At 39.8% G+C, this 21,398-nt stretch overlaps 1 protein-coding gene across 6 annotated transcripts in view; it reads left to right on the forward strand.

Moving 5' to 3' along the window:
• The first annotated feature begins 493 nt into the window (after positions 1-493).
• The window catches only part of EZH2 (enhancer of zeste 2 polycomb repressive complex 2 subunit), a 50,676-nt gene continuing 29,771 nt past the window's right edge, over positions 494-21,398 (forward strand). For 3 of the 6 annotated variants that reach the window (XM_053989868.1, XM_053989877.1, XM_053989888.1), the window contains exon 1: positions 3,229-3,256. The gene's annotated coding sequence lies outside the window, so the exon portion shown is untranslated. Of the gene's footprint in view, positions 792-1,660; positions 1,676-3,227; positions 3,257-21,398 lie in introns of those variants that run through there. The other 3 variants (XM_053989850.1, XM_053989859.1, XM_053989845.1) reach the window with 3 other exon arrangements.

A 21,398-nucleotide genomic window follows, 5' to 3' on the forward strand; every position in this document is an offset into this window, starting at 1 on the left:
GATGTGTCGATTGCTCCAGCGCACATCAGAAGTGGCAGTCGATGTGGGACGCACGGGAAAGGGATCGGGTCACAAGGGAGGTGGAGAATATCATTAGAAAACTTATCTTGGCAATTTTATTTTTCTCTGCTGAAACAGAGTAAAGGCTGGAGCGACCAGAGAGCAGGACGACAGCAGAGTAAAGGTCACGAACCCTCAAGGTTTAAATACAATCTCGGCTGCAAGATTGATGAGCACGGCTCGTGGATTAGAAACGAGGGAAAACGACAGCAACCTTAGAGACTGGAGACAGCACGTAGCCAGCAACAGGATGCGAGCCTGATGCAGAGAGAGCACTTTGCTGCCGCTGCTGCGATTTATGACATCCCCCCACGACAGGGGGAAACCGCGCTGGATGCGGAGCAGCGAGAGAGAGGAAGCTGCCGGCGCGCTGCACTAAGGGAGGGCTGGCGGCGGTAAAGTTTGGGCAAACAAAGGTCAAACAGGCGGACGCGAGGCAGCGGCGCTGCAAAGTGACTCAGCCGGCCGAGACATCCGCCGGGGAGCGGCGGGGCTGCCCCGCAGGCGTGGGCTGTCCCCAGCCTCCAAGGCTGATACATCTTCGTTTTCCCTACGTGTCAGATCTGTGAGACGCACGCCCACGGCATGATTTGGCAATGTGGGCGCGTTTGTGATTTATTTCCTCCGTGAGAGACTTTTCTTAGTCAGAATCCCCTTACAGTGGCCGCTGCTCATTTCTGCCCCTGAAGATGCGCTGAGGTAGCCACAAGGAAGAGGAGAGGTGATATTTGGTAAGGAAGGATGACGGGACTTGTATAAGTAAGGGTACGGCTCTAGTGTATCTCGGAAGTAACACCCGATGCGGGACGCATCGGAAAGGGATGCGGTCACAATGGGAGGGCTAAGTACCCGCTAGCAAAACTTATCTTGGCAATTTTATTTTTCCCTGCTGAAGATGGAGAAAGGCTGAGTGACCTCCAGCGGCTGAGCTCCCGCGCCGGGGGAGCAACAGGCGGAGCGGCGGCGGGGACGGAGGGCCCGCTCCGGACATTCCCGCCCCCCGGGACCGTTACGGCCGTTACACCTCTCCCGCTCTCGGACCGATTCAAACTCGGCAGCGGCGCCGAGAGGGAGCGGGCCCCTCCCGGTGCCCGCCAATCCTCTCGCCTGCCTCCCTCCCCTTTCCCCTCCCTCTCCCCCTTCTCCACGTGAGGCGGACGGAGAGTTTCAAGCCTCCCCGGCGCGGCGCAGCCCCGGGCCCGGCCCCGCCGCGCGGCGAGGGGGGGGGCGGGCGCGCGGGGGGCGGGGGGCGGCGGGAGCGGGGGGAGCGCGAGCCCCCCGTCTCCCCGCGCGGGCAGCGCGAGAACAAAGAGTTCTCCCCACCCCTCCCTGCCCCCCCCGCACGTGGGGAGCGAGGCCGCGCCCCTCGCCCCGCCCCTCGCCGCGCCCGATTGGCCCGGCGGGGCCCCGGCCGCGTCCGTCCGTCCAATGGGGGCGGCGCTCCGCGCTCGCCAATGAGCGCGATGGCGATTGGGCCGGCGTGTTTGGCGCTCGGTCCGGGAGGGTGAATCCGGCAGCCGGAGGCGGAGGGAGGCAGAGCGGGAGCGCCGAGCGGAGCTGGCGGCGGCACCGGCGGGAGCGGCGGCGGCGCGGAGCCGGGGCGGCGGGGGGGCGGGTGAGTGAGCGGGCGAGCGAGCGAGCGAGCGACACCTCGCGGGCTTGAGGCGGCGGCGGCGCCGGGAGCGGCTATTTATACCCGGGTCCTTTGTCATGGGGGAGGGGAGGAGAGGAGGGGGCGGCAGGGAGGGAAGGGAGGATGGGGGCGGCGGCGGCAGCAGCGGCGGCAGCTCCCGGGGAGCAGCCCTGTCCCCATCCCGCGGGGCTGCGGCGGGCAGACACGCGGGCTCCCGGCCGGTGACAGCTAGAGGGGGGAGACATGGAGTCTGGAGTGCCCTTTGTCTAAGTTGGCTCCGTCCAGCCCGCCCGGCGGCTCCGATCCCCGCCCGGCGGGGCGCAGACCCGGGCTGGGGGCGAGCTCGCCGTCACTCCTTCGAAGGGCGGGGGGTGGCGGGAGGGAGAACGGGGGCAGACCCGGTGGTTCCCTTCGCCTCCTCTCCGCTCCAGCCGGCGGCACGCGGCGGCGGCTCCGGCGCGGGCAGAGGGAGGTGTGCGTGCGTGTGTGAGCCCGGCGCACGCCGGGCAGGGGAAATCCGTGTGCCCGCCGGTGGGCAGCGCGGCACGCAGCTCGTCCCTCTCCTCCCGGGAGGCTGGGACAGGTCCGCCCGGGCTCCCGGAAGCCGGGGCCAGCCGGGCGGGGAGGCTGAGCGCGCCCGGGCCGCCCGCCCGCACCCGCGGGACGGCGGGGCTGGGCTGGGGGCTCCCGCCTCGGCTTTGGGGCGCTCCAGGCTCAGGGAAGGAGCTCAGAAGGGGCCAGGGGGGAGCTCGGTCTGGCGGCCGCTCCGGCGAACTTCCTAATCGTGGAGAACACCGTGCGATCCCGATCTTCCAGAGCGCCGGGAGAAAGTTCATAAATAGCTGAAAATTCTGGGGTTTTGGGTCTCATATCGCCAAGTACGGCGATACGGAGCACTGTTTAAAGCTAGGGTGTCTGGGGAGGTGCGAAGGAGAGTACTGAGCTGAGCCATCCGTGAGCAAGGAATGTGTGGTTGGATAAAGAAATCGGTGTGTTGTGGCATCATGCACATGTATTTAACATTACCAGGTCTTCGTGGTGATTCCAAATTTGTTATTTATACACGAAAGAAAAGCAATGCGTGCACAGATGTACGGCAGGAATGGGACAACACACTTGTGCATACTTTCTAACTTACAAAGCAACATACTGGTTTTATTGGAGCAAGAGAAAAGTTTTTTTCATTTTAAAGCTGGAAGTTCAGATTCTTATTCTCTCAGATGAGAAGCATGTAACAGTTTGGAGAAGGTAATTTAATTCTAGCAAGGATAGGTTTGTCTTTGCTTAAGTCTAGCAACACTAGTTTCAGCTATTGTGAGTTTGGTTCTTACTAATGGAGATTTCAGCAAAGAGTTTTTACCAGCACGTTTAGTGTAATCTTCACATCTAAGTGGGGATTTTTCTCAAAGATAGGTTAATTTTTTTTTAGGGGTTGGTACATTCAGATTCTTTATGCAATTTATAAAAATTTAAAGGTCATTCCTTGTTTGTCCCCAGTGTCTATATCAAATTGAGAGTCCCGGGAATGTTTATTTGTGGTAACAATAAAGCATCTGCAGAAGGGTGAGTATTACTTGTACATAGTGTACTATAACTAGGCTCACTAGTGATTATTAAAATGTGAATATTTGAAAGCTACTAAGTCTTTCAGAAAATGCACTTCCAGTATTTTAGGAGATTTAACTCAAAAGTTTTCTGTGATGTGTTGAATATTTTTAAGAGCTAGTACTTTTACAAAGTACTGAATAAAAAAGTCACATTTCTTGTTCTGGAGTTTCCTTTGCAAGAAGCAAAAAGGAAAAATATTTTTTTCCTTCCTCCGCCTCCTTGAGAAATGAAAGTAACAATTAAAGTTAAACAACCTGTGCAGAAATCTGTGACAGTATAATGTTCCATGAGATGCCAACTGTTATTTTTGTCTGGAACTTTGGAAGGATTCAAGACTTTAATTTAGGAGAAAAATTGGGAAGAGCTTATGAGTTCTTTCATAGATTTTTTAATATGTAATTTCACCTTCAAAAATGGCAGATGCTGGAACTCTGCACCTTCAAAAAGTCATAAAATGTCATAAAATGAGCTGAAGTGGTGGTGTGTGAACCTAGGCCAGAGACTTGAAATTCAACCTCAAATTTTTCCCCCTGCTCTGTTTTTTTCCTTTCTTGCTAAAACTGCCAACAAGCTGAAATATGGTGATTTCTTTGAAGACATGCTTTCAAACTGGTTTTTGTTTGTTCTGTAACATTGCAACCTTCATAGGTGACATGTAAATATTCCTGTGCTGCTTCTTACCTGCAAAGAAACTTTGGCTTAGGGAGAAGGGGATTTTTGTAGTGCATTATTGAATGCATGAGCTGTATTAGATACAGAGTGAGTGCAAGCCCCTTTCTGTGAATAAGCTACATCTAGAATCCAGTGCCGGACAACATTGCTCCCAGGAAAGTTGGTTCACTCTAAAATTCCTCTTGCAATTAGTCAAAAGAAGTGCTCTGTCACCATTTACAAGACAGTTCAGCTTCTGTAGCTGTATAGATCATGTATGTGTTTTAGTAAGTTCACAGCTGTAATGGTAAAACTGAATAACAATTTTAGATGAAGGTTCTATATTCATGTGATTGAACAGTGAGAGTTAATTTTTAAAAATGGCTGCAACACTGACAGAAGGCACATTTAATAAATGTCTACTTTGCATTGTGTTTGAGCAAAAGTGCTGTGGAAAAACTTTAGTGTTGGCTGTAATTTGGAAGTTCTGTAATTCTACTGTTAGTACTTACAGATGGATCTTAGCTGATTTGAGGAAAAGTATCTGTGAAGCTTTAGGGGGAATAATGTTTTCCCCAGCAGGGATGCTGAAAATCTCAGGAACAAAACCAGAACCTGGCCTTTGCTAAGCAAGGAAGTTCACTGAGTCGATAAAGTAATTTTGGCAGTATTACTTATCCAAGCAAAATTCACTTTACCAGATTTTTTTTAAAGAGTGAAGGAAATGAGCTGCGTACTGCAAATACAATTCTTAATGATTTGATGTAGGCGTTTGTGTAACACTTACATTAACAAACAAGACCACTGTTAAAAGAAGCTGTTGGACAGTAGCAGTAGGTTTATTTTAATGTTGAAGCTGCTTCCAGCCTTCTGTTCCTTCCGTCAGCAAGGTCCATGGAGAGTTGTGCTGGGCCTGTTGAAGTGGTGTCTGATTGAACACAGCATCTGTAAATGTATCTATCTATAAATGTATCTACACATTTAACACCTAAGTGTATGACTTGTACAACTGTTCTGAAGTGGCTAAGTCAGTCTTTAAATGAATGAGTTACTCTAGCACTGACATAGTTTAAGGAATAATTTTAGTTAAAGTAGCTATGTCTGCGAGGAGAACAGTGAGGCAAACTAAAATCTTGTATAAAATGTACCCAAACCAGCAAAATCTTGTATAAATTGTATGCAGAAGAGAGAGGGATGCTTCACAGGGGGAATGGTGACAACACTTGTTATAAGGTAGCCAAATGCTCAGGTTTATTTTTTAGCTGAGTATATGCCCAAGGGATATACTTTGTTGAGCTAAAGATTAAAAGGAAAACAATGTACAGAATTACTAAGTAGGTATTCTATCTGTTCTCACAAAGATCAGTTAAAGACTTTGGGATGATGGAGTGTAGGTCTATTTACAGATGAGGTGATGCTAAAAATTTATTGAGGACAGTTCTATTGTGCTCCAAGCAAGAAAAAGGGAAGTTTTCTAAAACATGCTGCTTTCTGTAACTGATAGTAGTAGGCAGTTTGATTATACACCTAGATTTCCACTAAGATGGATCAGACTGTGGACTTGGTTCTGAATTAAGAGGTAAAGTAACACTACTAAACTTGACTAGAGGCAACTATTAAGAAGAGTGAAATGTGTAATTTGCATATAAAATTGACAAATTGAGCTTTCTTAAAAATACTAAAAAAGAAAGGAATTTTAAAATATATAATAAATTATTTAGCCACAGGTTTGTAAATGGATTGAAATTTAAAAATATTGAGAGGGAAGAGGATGTCTATTAATGTCCTTGCTGTGTCCACAAAAAAAAAAAAAAACAAAACCAAAAAAACCACTCAAACAACACTCCCCCAAATTAGTGTGGATCATGCTCTCATTTAAGAAAGCTTTTGACTACCTGGCTGAAGCTTGGACATAGGATTTTTCATTTATTGTGCCTCTGCTCCGTTTGTAAAAATTGCTGTTGACTTGGAATGATTTATAATGCATTCTCTGCTTCCTATCTAGTGGTAAAATCAGTAGTACTCTTAAAGTAAGAAGGCCATTTGGACATTTAGGTACATACTGTGCGTGATCTGAATGCTGTGGATAAAAATAACAGTGTAATGGTGTGAGTGGATCAGCACAGTGTTGTCATTTGCTTGAAAATGTGATGTGGTACTTCCAAAGCTTCTAATTGGGATATATATGATTTAATTAGCAAATGAGGTAAAACTGGTGTCTTACTGTGTGCAAATAAAGACTTCCTTGATACACAATTACAGAATACTCCAGAATTTGCTATTAGTTTTCTTTTTTTGTATATACATATGGTGCCTGCTTGAATAACATTGTATGTGTAATTATGCTAGCAAAGTAATACAAATTGCAGTTCACATCCTAGGCTTTTTTGGTTATGAACTGAAAATAAATCTTTATAGGAGGGTATGATTTCTTTATATTTTTAAATTGTTTTTTGATCTAGAACCAGGCCTATTTCCCTTGTCAGTTATTTGTTGTATCTGGCTTCTTTCCATTCTGCCTTTTACATGGTTAGTTCGGTTTTTCCTGCCATGCATTCTCTATTCACAGCCTGCATGTTCAGTTTAAATCCCAAAGCCATCAGATGTAATTTAAAGAAACAAAGTATTTGAAAGGAAGGAAACTCAAATCTTATAACTCATATATAATTTTAATGTTTTTAATGTGTGCTGGTTTCCTTTTCATGTTTCTTAGCATGAGTGGATCTGGCAAGCTTTATATTTTTGGTGTGTAGTCCAATTTCGTTTTTACTAATAAGATAAAAAATTCTAGAGCTGGAATTAATTTTGCTGCTTCTGTAAGAAGTCGTATGGATGTGTGTTATAGATGCATGATTTACCTGTGGAACTGTACCATGGCAAATGGATTAAAGTGGGTATTATTGTCTCTTTTTTAGTGTTACAGTGTAAATTCTGTCCTTTGTGATAACTTGTTCCTGTTGTATGTCCACTAGTTTGTGCCATGTTTCTAGTGAGTATTTATTGCCAATGTGTTTAGTGCAAAGCTAAAGCCAGTAATTACTGGAAGAAGAGATCGACATACATTGTTTTAGTCTTAACATAGTTTAACCATTCCTGGGGGTTAAACTATGTTAAGAATAAAACAACGGATATACATGGTTGCTTTGAAGCGGGGAGACATAAGGTCCCAATACCTTATTTAGTATTTGCAGTTCTCTTGGGAGATGTTTTCTTTTTCACTGAAGGATTGTGGAGTTTTTGGGGGTTGCATGTTGGGGTTTTTTTCTCTTTTACCTTTTTCTTTGGTTTTTTCCAAGATAAACTGTTTGTAATTAGTTTTCTGTATTAAGTCAAGCTTCTGGAAAAGTAGTATCTGTGGGTTTTTTTTCATGTTTAAGCAACATCTAATATAACGTGCAGGTGGATTTATCACTGTATACCTTACACAATAAGGATGCCATACATTAGACCCAGTTATTTTGTGAAATTTTAAATGATTGTTTTTTAAGTAACTCTTACAGTTACTTTCATCATTTGAAGCTCATTTTGGAATCATTCAGGTAAATGGCAAATACCAGTTCAGCTTCAATTTGCCAGACTGCTCTACAGTAAATTCTGCATATGTGGAAGTGTATTGTCTTTCAAAGTTAAGCTTTTAGGCTATTTGTCTAAGCAGGGAAAGAGTATGGAATAACTATTGAACCTGAATTGTTGTGCATCAGGGTTTTTCCTGTGTGGAGTGTGTGTTGCTTTTGCAGGTATGGGTTGAACAGAAGAACCTGTGCCTATTTTAGTTTTTAGAATATAAAAAGTGTGTCCACAAAACAAGTTCAGGTGTTCTTCAAATTCACATCATAAATTATTTTTCCTGTGGAGACATGTCTGAAGTGTTTCTAGCAAGAGTTACTTTTTCTGCCAGATTTATCCGGGATATCAAAAAGCTAATTTTTTAAGATATGGAGGTGTTAGGCAACAGAGGTTAATTGGAATGTGTGTGGGAGTCATCTAATTCCTCTGGGTGTCTGTGAATGAGTGTGAAAAGAGAAATTCTGGAGGTATGCATTTGAGCAACTCAAAGGTGAAGCTCAAGGTTTATGCATAAAACTCTTTCTCCTGACAAATAGCCAGGCTTGGTTTGTTGTGAGGAACATGGAATGGTTTTAATTGTGACTTGTAAAAAGTATGATCAAATGCGAGCTTGAAACTTTTTGTTGCTGTGGTGTTGTGTGGAGTTTTAAAATGTTTTATTTGTTTTTTGAGCCAAATAATCTTACTCATCCATGCAAATGTTAGAAGTATTTATAGATGTGGATATCCAAGTGAAAAGTAAATAGTTGCATTACCTGGTGCATGGTGTACGGCTCACGTTGCCCAAAGTGAGATGTCAGTCAGTTTCAGTTACTGCCAATTTCATTACGTCTTTAATATAAAATATTTGGTTATGATCTCCCTGTTCTCTTTTTCTCCTCCCCCCACCCAAGTGGACAACTACTTGAGAACTTCTTGTTTTTATTTCCAAACTGGTATTTTTCTAAAAGTATCAAATGTTGAAATGTGCTGGAAGAAAGTGGTAATGTAGGGAAGTCAGAAGATTTTTTCTTTTAAATGGGTTGCTCTTACTCCTTAAGTGGTATTCAGTAATGATTTAATGTCTGTTTTTACTTCTCTAAATCCTGAAGTGGGGACACAGAAAGATTTTTTTTTAAGGGAAGAATAGCTTTGAAAGTTGCAGGCTTGCTTATACAGATAGAACACTCCAGTATGGATTTATCTTTTAAGGACTGTCTGTAAACAAATTATGTTCTGTTACTTTTTTGTAATCTATTGTTAGATTTGTGTAAGGAAATGTATTGAAAAACTAATTATTTATATTGAAATCTTGTTTTCTTATAAACAGACATAACATTTTTGTTTTTCTCTACTGAGGAGAATGAAACTGAGAAGCATCCATTAGAAATGTTCTAAATGAAGAACTCCCACAAAATGAGATAATGTCAAAATAAATCTGAAGGCAGTGTGCTATTAGGAAGAAAGAAGTCATCAAATTGATGCTCTCCTTCCTTGTCTCATAGAAAATCTGAAATAAGCTTGATTTCTGAAATAAGCACAACAGTGTTGTTGTGGGATCTTGCTCAGGTACTTCATGTTTAATCAACCTATAATTAGTTACACAAAGTTTTAAATGACTGGGGGGTTTTGTCATGACCACATGAGTTCTTGTGGGCTTTCTTAATGATTGTTACTTAAATTTCTGAAGCAGATTGTTTAAGATTATTTTAGGTGTTAAGGAACACAAATCTGATTATTTTCTGAAATGCTTCTGGGAGATCAAGAGTTGTAAACTCTGAGCTGCAAAGTTTTTAACATGCTGGCAGATAGAGTAAGGGGTGTTGAATACTGGCAGTTGCTTTGCTTTGTTAGTTTTCTAATGCAGAAAAATAGAAGATTCTCATTTAAAAAGAGCATGTTTTTCCAGGAAGCAAAAGAGAGTGAAGGACCATTTCTTTCTATTTAATATCCAAGAGCTTCTTGATGCCTCATTCTTTCCTTTCTTCCTTGCCCGAGGGAGATTATAGTATCTGCCTGGTCAGTATATAATAATGGTAGAAATACTTGAGAAGGATTTTAATGCAACATAGTGTTGAACTGTGTATGTGAATGAACTGTTAGGGGAGAAAGCAAGAAACACAATGCTGTGGGAAGCAAACTAATATTTATAATTAAAAAAAAAATCAGATGGGGAGCATGATTGAAGAAAACGTGAGCCCTCGAGCTGATATGTTTCCCTCCTGTCTTGTGTGTCAGTAAAACTGAACTGCTCTGACTTAATAAATGCATTTAAAAAAAAAAAGTGATATGAACTGAGCACACCCAGAAACTGATCTGCAGACGTAGGCACATTTAGTACTGTCACAAGGAGTTGAAAATTGGATTGCCTAAGGCCATGGGTCAGTGTCTTTAGGTGGGGCCAGACTGACTGGATGCTCACTTTCTTCAGTCAAAAGCAGCAAGATATTTTCAACCAGAGAATTTCCTTGCTTCTGTCAATGGCTGCAAAAATGCTCCTGCTGTCAGGAGGGAAATGGTAGCACAGGTGCAAGTAAAAGGGCTCCTTTTTGTAGCAATGCCAGCATAAAGTAGGGATGATGCTTGAAAATCAAAGCTGGCAGTTTTTGTCTGATATGCTTGGGCAGTAATGAGGAACTGTGTTTGGAGAGATTACTTTAACTGTTAAAAACAGACTGGAAACAGTAATTGATGAGTGAAAGCATGTGTTATGATCAAGGCAAGCCTAAGTCAGGAGTTAAATATGTGAAGGGCAAGTAGATGCTCCTACCAAATCTGGACCGAAGGTTAGAATTCCTAATATCTAAGATAGGAGCATTCCCTAGCAGCATCTAGGTGTAGAGTGCAGGATTGTAGCTGCTGTAAAATACTGTATGTAATTATGTTTCATACTGGAGCAGAGAGCAGTGACAGTGAGTCTTTGGAATGGTGATTGGCTGCAGTGGCATTGCTTGGGTAGGGGCTGCTCTCTGTTGACACATCAGTGTCTGCAGCCCTAAGTGGTGTTTCTCCGTTGTAATTTGCTTTTTAATGACATCTCCAATCTCTTAAGTTTTTTATTTTTCATAGAGCATATGTTCATGCTGAAGCTTTTTGTAAGGCCAGAGAACTTGTAATCTTTCATGAAACTGTTGGAGAACATATATGTAACTTAGTGGACAGTAAACCATGTCACATTTGGTTTATGTTTACCATTTGCATCAGAAGTTCCTGTAAAGTATGTATGCAGAAGGGTTCATCAGCCTTGTTATCACAAGAAGGCTAAAAATCAGCCATTTAGAGGAAATTCTGACACACTGCTTAGCTCAGATTCAAGGTATTGTCTATGTTATAATATTTTAATAACCACTCCAGTGGTAACTAGTTTTGGTTTGGGAAATAATTCTGCAAATAAAAATATAGTCATTATAGTTAATAAGTTAGTTTCAGAGTAGTACTACTACAAATAAGTAGTTTAATTGTATTAAATATGTAATGAAACTGTACTCTTAGTTCACTGAAATAGCCTCTCGTACATAGCTGTAAGAGAAAAGGCTGTGCACAGTCACTTTGTATATGATAGATCAAGGTAGTACATCATGACCAGGTGTGAAATTGCCACAAAATGGGGAATTTGTTTTTTTATATAAGCCTGTTTTAAAATTACCTGAAATTCTTACTCAAAAGATACAGGAAATCATCTTATTAGTATTGAGTATCCTGAAATATTAATTGGTGGCTATTAACTTAAAGAGCTAGTGGGGTAGTAACAAGGTCCAAAAAACCATTGTGCTTGGGAAGAAATAATTGAGGTGGCACATGTTTCAACACATTTTGGAGAAGCAAATCACAGAATAGTTGCTTATTGTGAATGCGACTTACACTTGACTCACTTAGTGATTTCTTCTAGAATATGTTTAAGTTAAAAAATAAAAAGTGGAAAAAAGCCAAACCAAACCCCGAACCAGATGACAACTAACCATTTAATATACCAGGGTAGAGATCAGCCTTCTAATCTTAAGTATGCCAAATGCAAGCTAAGGCTCTGGTCACTTAAATGGCAGAAAGTAAAAGGTCTGACAAAAGTGACACTTCAAACGCACAAAGGTTGGACTATAAGAGAAGCAGAACCCCATTAGGATATGAAGACAACTAATTTGAAAGTAACAGCCCTTTATATGTGGTCTTTTATTTATTTTAAACATAATGTTCAGTTTAAGCATTTTAGTTAGACTACTTTCTTAATTAGTGAAGAAATTTCCAATCTTTTTTAATTACAGTTTCTGAGAGAAAGAGCTGAAAGTTCTAACTGTACTGTTCAGATAAGGCATCTTTCAAATGAACCAATACATGGAATAGTAGTGGGAAGGAGTGTGTGAACTAACTAGTTGATGGAGTTGTTGAAGGAGACTAATGTTTCTACTGATTGTAAGAATCAGTGATTGTACATCAAATTCAAGAGTTTAGTCTGATTAAGCTCGTAAGCATTTTAATTCACAAATTATTGTTCCTTTAATGGTAGTGTTTTTCACATTGTGTCTGTAGCAGACTGAAATACTGAGAGTGTTAGTGCTCATTGTTTTCATCTTTTGAATATTAACTGAAATTTAAAAGGCAAACTCCTTGGCATGAGCTTTAGAAATAGTGTGGTCCTTGTTTTGAGATGGTGGGCCCAGCTGAAAGATATATTGACTTGTAGAATAGTTTTAGATCTAGAAATCCTCTGATCCAGTCTCCAACTTGGGTTAGGCCAACACTGAAATAATATTTTCCAGACCACTTTTAAAATGTTTTCAAGAGTGGAGATTCTGACACCTCTGTTAAATACATTCCTATGCTGGACCACACTCACTGTGAAGAATTTTCTTCCTATATTGAAATGAAATCCCTTACTGAGTCTTGTCTGTTGCCTCTTATATTTTCATTTTAGCATAGATTAGCATGTTTCAGTAGAAGAGCTAGAACAGTACTCAAATTCTGTGATTGTCTGGGTTTGGCTCTGATTTGTGTGGAAAAGCAAGCTATTCAGGGAGTTAATTCCATTATGGAGTGGTTGAAATTCTCGGAGTGACTCGTCCAGTTTTGATAAGGCCTAGAAACAGACGCTCAGGAGTTTGGGGAGCTTATGTGTGGTATTCTAAAAGAATATTTGTAGGAATAAATAGAACGTGCCTTGAAGCCATTGACTTTTGCTAATACTCGTTGAGTGGCTGTAGTGGGATGTGGAATGTATGTGGCAGAATGCAATTGAAGGAACCTACACACTAGTTTTTCATCTGTCTTGCACTGACAAGTGATGTAGACAAGGTTGCTGCTATTGTTTGCCACTGACTACATCTTTTCAGAGCAATCTTTGGTTGATGAAGAGATAGCAGGAAGCAGCTTCTTGAAAGCTACTCCTGCAGAAGTAGTTAATGCATTAACTGCATTGATAACACATTGATTGTGCTGTAAAGAACAAAAAACTACGCAGTGTGAATGATATGTTTTACATGGTGTGGAAGATAAATGTTCTAGTCTCAGACAAGTGGATCATATGCTGGATTGGTTTGCTTGCATTGAAGAGGAGAGGTTTTTTTCTGCTTTCCCTTGACTCTGGTGTCATGGTTCTGCTTCTTCCTTGCCAGTTTGGATATTTATGGTGCCAGCATGAGCAGCTTTGGTCCATTTAGAAAACTATGCTTTTGAGTGCAGAAGATATGTAATTTGAAGTAACTGATCAGCACAATCAAATGTACCATGTTCGCTGTGCAAAGTCAGTCTGAGGTGCTGAGGTAGTGTAGACAGACAATGAAGAGAGGAAATAAATGCCATTTTAAGTTCCCACTTCCTTTCCTGGTTCTAGTTGAGCAGTACACTAGGATGTATTTGTTATCAGCTTCCAAAAGCAAACAGGTAAGTGAATGTGCTGTTTAGTTTTGGTTGAAATGTTGTTCTACAAAGTGAAATTCTGTTAGGTAATTACTAATTAGCTAGTAACCATTGTTTATATCAGGAAGGAGAAAGTACACTGGGCTTGGATTTAACAGCAGTTCCAGTGGAGGCAAAATCTTCAGGTTGATGGTACATAACCCCAACAATATTGTAGTGACAGGGTAGTGTAAAAGGGATTCTACTAATTGAAGTGTATTTTAGTGTTGCAAATACTAATTACAAATAAGTAGCTGTCACAATAATAGGAGCTTCCTTGTAATGAGACTGCTTATAATAAAAGCATGACTATTTGTAGCATCAGACCTTTTGCTTTTGGAGCTGCCATATTACCTGGAAAGCCTATAGCCAGCATCAGACTGTGTTGGTGTGAGTGCTGACAATAAAGTGTCTTGGATGAAGTTGTTACCCATGCCGCAGAACAGGTTTTTAATTATTCTTGCAAGCCAGGGGTTTTCTGCTAACTTGAGGAGGAAAAACAGGAAATATTCTGAATTTTTACACACAGTCATTGCTTCTCAGTTTGGGATTGGCATTGGTACATCTGAGGCTGTTGATAGTTCTCCTCCTTCCATCAGATTAGTTAGTTAATAGTTTTGTCTTTGATAATAGCCTGTAAAAGTTTCCATCTCCTGAGTGATCAAGAACATTCTTGCAGAACATGTAATCTTGTCAGAACTGATTGTGAGTATTTTGTTAACCTACATCATCCACAACCACTGATGCCTGTCAGAGTGAGGAAGACCAGATGAAATATTGGGAGTTACCTGCTTAGATCAGTTAACTGATCATTTTCTTTTAGATACTCCCAAAGAGAACCTGGTACTGGTTAAGCCTTTGTAGGCAAATACAAGCTGCTGGCCTTTACCTGCCCAAAGAGTGGCACAGCTGGCATGGATGGCTTAATAAATGCTTCCTGTTTCTGTTTTTTAAGAATAATTTTTCTGTACCAGTAAAACTGAGTATCAGACGGATGGCATGGTTTCACAAATGCTTGTGTTGAAGCCTGAGCTGTTGCCCTCTCCTGTTTTAGTTCTTTGCCTCTTGTTTCTGCCCCAGTGTCGCCCCTCTGTCCCTCATGTGAATTGAAGAATTCATGGCTTGAACACACTGAACAAACCTGTGGCTGCTGAACAAACTGGCATGTGGAGCTGATATTGTTGAAAAAATGTATTTAAAAACCAAGTATGTTCATTTTCTGGGCTGTTCAGACAGATTTTTTTTTTTTGCTTGCCTGACCTAGTTTGATTACAGAATCATAAGCACTTAAGCACTCACAGTAGAGAAGGCTGTGTAGAAGTAGAAATGAGTGACCACTGATACAGTGGACTGATGATGTCTTTTCCAGGTCAAACTGACACCAAATAGCATTTGAGGAAGGTAGTTGAACTGATGGTAGCATTTGATGTAAGTTATTTCTTGAAATTAAACTGCTTTTAATGATACAGTACTTCAGCATATGGAATAACAACATGATATAATTTAATATATAAGTATTTTTAGGCATTTCTTGCTTAAAAATAGGTTGAACTGTACTATAAACTTAAAATATCACATTTCTGTGATATAAAATAGTAAAAACACACTACACTTTATTCCCATCTATTTCTCTAATTACTTATGTAAAAGATTAAATGTGCTGTTGTTGTTTTTGTGAAGTATTATTAAGAAACTATATTAATCTTTCCTATGTTGTATTTCAGAGATAGAGATTTTTGTTAGTTGGTCTAGTTTGGGCTCTGAAATACCCAAGCTGACAGTGGCCTTGGGAATATTTTTATTCCCATGGAAATGAGAATGTGGTATTTTGCATAGATAAGTTTGAAAGAAAACCATATTTTGTTTTGCTTTCGAAAATCCAGAAAGCAGAGTGGCAACTATAAAACTTCTGGTCATATCTTTTTGTGTGTTTGCTGTAATAGCACAGGTAAAAAGCCCTGCGAGATTCTGTGAGTGTCATTTCCCCCCCACCCACCTACAGCTTGCATAACTTAATGTGGAAAGACTTAGCAGCTCTGAAATCACAACTGAACAGTTTTTCTTACTTTATTAAAAAAAAAAAGACTATTGGGGTTTGAACATATTTTTTTCTATGAATCTCTCTGTGTTATTAAAAAGTCTGATATAAATGTAGAAGACAGATCTGTTAGATTAAAGCATTAATTTATAATTTATTTTCAAGTTAGTGTTTTTTGAAGTCTGGATGAATGTATGTGTTTTATTGGTTTGTTTTGGTTTTTTTTTTTTTTTTTCAGGTGCTTGATAGTTGTAGTAAGAGTGCTGGAAACTGCTTACTCTGGAAAGATTTAGGCTAGTTTCATGGACTGTATTATCTTGTTTTGGCATTTAGGGTGCTTGAAACAGAATACTAAAAGGAAATATCTAAGAGTTTCTAAGCAGTTTAGTTTAACTTATCTGAAAAATAGTTAGCTGCAGTTAATCGTTTTATTGTATTGTGCTCTGTAAAATCCTGTCACAAAAAAGATTATTTTAGTTCTTTATGAGATAGTTTGGTAAAGTTAACAACTTCAGGTCTAAGCTTAACTCATTGAATTTTGATACTTGAAATGCATTCTTAATGGGAGTATTTGGTTTTTTTCTTGTTTTCTAGCAAGTACTGAATGTTTTTGCAGGCTAGTGGAAAAATGTTGTTAATCCTTTCTGTTGCTAAAATTCTGCATTTTTGGGTTGAATGTGAAAATTGTCTTAAATTCTGCTGCCTAAATAAATTTTTTTTTGGTTTGTGAAAAAACAGAAGGGTGTGGTGGGGTGTGGTTGGCTTTCTTTGGTTTGTTTTTTTTTTTTCCTCTTTAACTTCTGTAGATGCTTGAAAGTGCTCTGTGTTGACTTCAGGTAGGGTTTATTATATAATAATTTGTCCATGAGTAAGATTGCATAAGCTTAGGCTGAAAGACTTGTATGCTGTCTGGATCTGATAACAGCTTACAGCTAAAGAGCATGCCTGCCACTCCAGAGCACACTGATGTATGAAACCAGTGCCTGTTTGTGGTTTCACTGCCTGCACTAGTTTTTCTGTAGTGTTGGCCTGATTTTCTATAAAATTCTTCCTGCTTTATAGTTGTGCAGAGGATGCCACAGCTGTGGATGGGATTGTGAAACTCATCTGTGTGTCCGAAAACAATTGCAGTTGTGAGTTTTTATTTATCATTGGTCAATTGTATGTATTTAATGAGCTGTACTGGGGTGAAAATGAAGAGTTGGGAAAGGTGGGATGATAGTAAAGTGCCATTGATGCTGAGGAAGTTACTTTGGTGAGTATCTTCATGATGTGGTGTTGACTCTAATTTAGTAAAGGTATAGTATTTGAAATGACAGCTCCTGCAGCCAGCTCAGGTGGCTTTGAGCTTTGAGCTTTCCAGTCAGTGGCAGTAGGTCACTGTAGGGCTGTGGGCAGTGCTGAAGGTGAGCTGGAAGGGAGATCAAGCAGCACTGTGCTATCGTCATTGAGCTGGGTCCTGAAGTTAAATACATTCCTTTGGTCCTCCAGCTTCTGAGAAGCACTTGTGAAAACATTTGGCTTTCTAGGACATAGAAGCAGTACTTCTCCCCTCCCTGGCCATGCCCCATCTCAATTATTTTATACCTTCATTACTCTCCCACTGCTCTAGGCATCAAAAAACTTCATGATTACTTATTTCATTGTTCTATTTGCATCAGATTTCAAATGCAGTTTCTCTACTGGGTTTTATATTCTCCTCCAACCTCACTGTCTCCTCACTCCCTGCGCTGAAACTGGTGGTTAAGAGTGCTCTGAAGTACTGTATTAGATTAGCATATATTTAAAGTATGTGAATAACCTTATGAGTGTAGATTAATTCACAAAAAAAGACCTTATAAATTATACTATACTGTACAAAATATGTTTCTGTTCATAAATATCTCCAAATAGGGATCCTGAGTAGTGGGAAAATAATGTAATATTTCTACAGTTTAAAATACTGTGCGATATTAAGCACAATTGCAAACTAATAGTGTTCTTTTAAAAAGGCAGGCCCCCTCATTTGTTCTCCCATGCTTCTTAGTTGAAAATTTTCATTAATTTATCTTTTTTCCTGAAATTTGGCATGGTAGCCAGAGGAGTTTAAATATAGTTTTTGACAGCTGTATGACTGTTTGAATAGGCTGCCTAATTTAGAGAATGATCTGTGTGCTTGTCTGTCACTGATGGATATTGCCAAAATGATCAAAGAAAAATAGGACGTTGTCTTTAAATAAGGCTATTTCTATGTTCTGTAGGCAAAACAGGAGCAATATGAGCTGAAATTGTTCTACACTTCATTGTCTCATTGTGAGTCCTAGATGTATTGTACACAATTTGTCTGCTGAAAGTAAAGATTGCCTGATTTAAGCTTATAGGCTTAAATTGAATGAATAGGCTTAAATATGAATTTTCTTAAAAACTTACTCTAAAGCTGTTGGTCTTGTACAGAATTATGAAATGCTCAGCAGGGTTTCTTTAAAAAACAAATGTATATGCTTTAGGACACTGACATTTTTTGATTTTCATTTCCAACTATGCAAGTATGAGTAGAAACTGAAAAGAACAGCTATGTCTTCATTTCTATTTTCTTGTATGTTTTTCTTTTAAATTTGTGTTTAGGTGGCTTTATTATGTCTCATTCCTATACCCTCTTATTGTTCTCCTTAAGAGGGGTTAGTTTTATCATTTTTTCGTACTTGGTGGGGGTCTGGGATACCATTGGTCCTCTCATTAGTATAATAATTTCCTTTCTTTGTCATGGTATTTGAGTGATTGCCCAGTGTGGAATGAGACAGCCCACAGTGTTCCCTCTTCTGCAAAGAGGGTCCAGGGAGTTATGGCAAGGTTTCCCTCCTTACTGTGATGCCAGGTGAGATCTGTCTGTTTTAGCTGAGGTTGTGCATGGAAGTCATAGTGCATTTTGGGAGAAGAGCTTTCTCTAGAAACAGTATCACTGCTTTGGAGTTATGCTTGCTTTCTTTGTATCTTTTCTGGATAGGCAATACTCTGCCCATAAATAACTTAATAACTTACTTGGCTGCTACATAGTGTTTTTTTTTTGTTTTTTTTTGTTTTTTTTTTTTTTTTTTTGACTAGAGCTTCTCAGGACTTGGCTCTTTGGCAGTTAGATGGTTTCTCTAGACCATTTTGATCAAAAAGATTAAAAAAATGGGAAAGAATAAGATTTTAAAACAATACCAACAACTGGTGGGATTCAGAAGGGGAAGTGGGAACAGGGAAGAGGGACAAGGCCTAACGGCTCTTGAAATCAGACCATTGTGCTAAGATAATCAGTATCATGTTTTATTTATTAAATGGAAACTGTTTCAAACTGTGCTGTCTTAAGACAGACTTAACTATTCTCAGACAGATGGGATTTAGCTTTGGCCAGTTCGGCTCGTATAGGGAGTATTCTGAAACTTTATATGAAAAGTTGGCTACTTCTGACAAATTGATTTTAACATTCACTAGCTTCTCTGCTCTGCAGTCCTAGCTGTGACTCCCATACAATGTACTTTAAGGAAAATGTGCAAGTTTTTTGTTCTGTCTAGCAAGGTGGGATTTGTGTAGTCTGTTACAGTTCAGAGTACTTTGAGCAGTTCTACTCTTTACGTGCACAAGAAAGTGATTTGAGAGAGGTTTGTCTTACACATAGGTTCTAGGCAAGTAGACCACTAGGAGGCTTGAGACAGCATCTACGACCCTGAACTTGCCCCAGAGATTGTTGATGTTTCCCTGAAGTCTTTTAATTCTCTAAATTACTTTTGCTTTCAGGAATGGGAAATAGTGTACAGCACCCTACTTTCATAGTTCTTGTTTTTTGCTCCCCAACACTGGCCATCCTTGCCTGTGAAACTTCTTATCCCTGTTTCTCAGGTCTAGCTTCTTAAATGTAAAATTTTGGTGACAACCTTTGAACTGACATGAGAAATCATCAATGGCATTTGTCTGTAGTCCTAATGTGGAGATGATAGATCAATTGCAGTATGAGAATTAACTCTGTGAATATGCCCTTCCTGCCCTGCCCTCTGCCTTGGTTTATTTTTATTCTGTACTTTCTTCTGAGATTGGGGACATGTGTTAGCAATACAGTAATTCTACTTTGGTTACATTAGAGTGCCTAAAGACATACAAACACAGTTCACTTGGCTCTGCTGCTCACAGACCAGTAATATATTAATTTTGGCAATCTCTGAAAAGTTTTTACAAGCATGCATCCAAGACACTTTTTTTTCCCTAGGTATAATTTTTCTATACTCTCTGTGCATATGCTTCCTTTCCACTAAGTGCTTTTTCTCTTAATATGGACTTACCATTTAAGATGTAGTTTCTAATTTGTTTTATCACATTGGACTTAATGTATGATGTATATCCCACTGACTGTTGCATATTAACATTTTGGCTTTATGTAGGAGAACTTTTTCTTGCCCTAACTTGATGTAAGCAACAGTGTGGATTTAAAAATTTTCTATCATATATTATTTGGTGCCTTGACTATTAAGTTGTCTGTGCAACAAGTAGCAATGTTGTTCATTACTGGGAAAATGAATAGACTGGATTTTTTTTTTTTTTAATGGGGTTGTATTTCTCTCAAGTCTTCTTGGGACTGTACTTAAGTTGCGTAAAAGAAAGATGGAAATTCTCTTGGGTTTGTGTGTTGTTTTTAATCCAATTATATGTGATTTCTGTATAGATCTGTTTCTGATGAGCAAGGCTTATCTGGCAATTTAATTTCAGTCAAGAAAGCTTTTTTTAAAGCCAGAATAATTTGTTATTATCCAGGAACTAGAATAAAAAGAGCTGTGGTTGGGGCAGTATTAGAGTAAGTAAATGTAATTTGTGTTTCAGTTTTATGGGCTATATTATTTCAGTATCATCAGCTGAGCTTTCATTTATCTTTTGAGTTCATTGACTTTTTTCCATGTCTTTTGGCTGAATCATAACTGAAGCAATTTTGATGTTCTGTACTGTTGCAAATTGAGGTTGTCTGTTATTTAATGGTACTTATTCTATATCTAATTTATTTCCAGTTAACGGGTTGTTTTTCAATATTTTTACTTTGCCTAGTTTAGCATATGATACAGTATCCTTTCTATACTTCATAATGCTTTTAATCAGTATCATAGTGTACTTTGAATCACTGATTATCTTGTCTGTGTTCAAACATGAATGGTCTAGGATTATTTTTTAATTATCATTTTATGTTTTATCTTTTGTAACTGCTAGGGTTGTGGTGAATGAGATACAAATGGGTTTTACTTGCTGTCTTGTGCATGGAAGCAGGGTAACTGTGTTTGATGCTTTGTTCTAGATTTATCTCCCCACGGTAACTTTCTGTCCTTACCCTCTGTCTAGTCAGGTGCATTACGTAGTTATTTGTATCCTGTGTCTTTTTTCCTCAAAGGATGTTTGAGGAAAAATGACTTGGGTTGGAAATTCTACTATTTGTTTGTCGATTATTTTTTCATCCTAAATCTAAAAGTCCAACATTTTTTCTTGCAAAATATTATTTTAAATCTTATTAAGTCTTGCATGAAAATGGGTTCAGGCTTTTATAGACTTACTACCTTTTTGTTCACTGTAATGAATGCATAGTCTTGAGAATAAATAAATTCTGTATTGATTTTTTCCCTCTCATCATCATCATGATAGAACTGAAATCTGACCTCTACAGAACTGCTGAAAATAGAGCAGTAAGCTTCCAGTAACTTGGATAAAGCTGTACTTATGACTGTTAAGGGAGCTGTAGTGTGGAGCCGTGAAGGTAGTACTGGGCATTGGATTTGAGGCCAAAGATAACACCTCTGTTCATGTTGACCTGTCTTGATAATTAGAAGGGCGGGAGTTGTTTCTGCTCAAACTGATTATCCTTGTTTGAGAATGTATTAACCCTGCGCAACTGGATGTTTCAGCCTTTCAGTCCATGTGAATGGTATTTTGAGCTATTCAGTGAAATATTGTAGGCTTTACAATGCAGCTTTTGAGAAG

This window comes from Vidua macroura, chromosome 1 (genome assembly GCF_024509145.1).
Source record: "Vidua macroura isolate BioBank_ID:100142 chromosome 1, ASM2450914v1, whole genome shotgun sequence".
Taxonomy (NCBI): domain Eukaryota; kingdom Metazoa; phylum Chordata; class Aves; order Passeriformes; family Viduidae; genus Vidua; species Vidua macroura.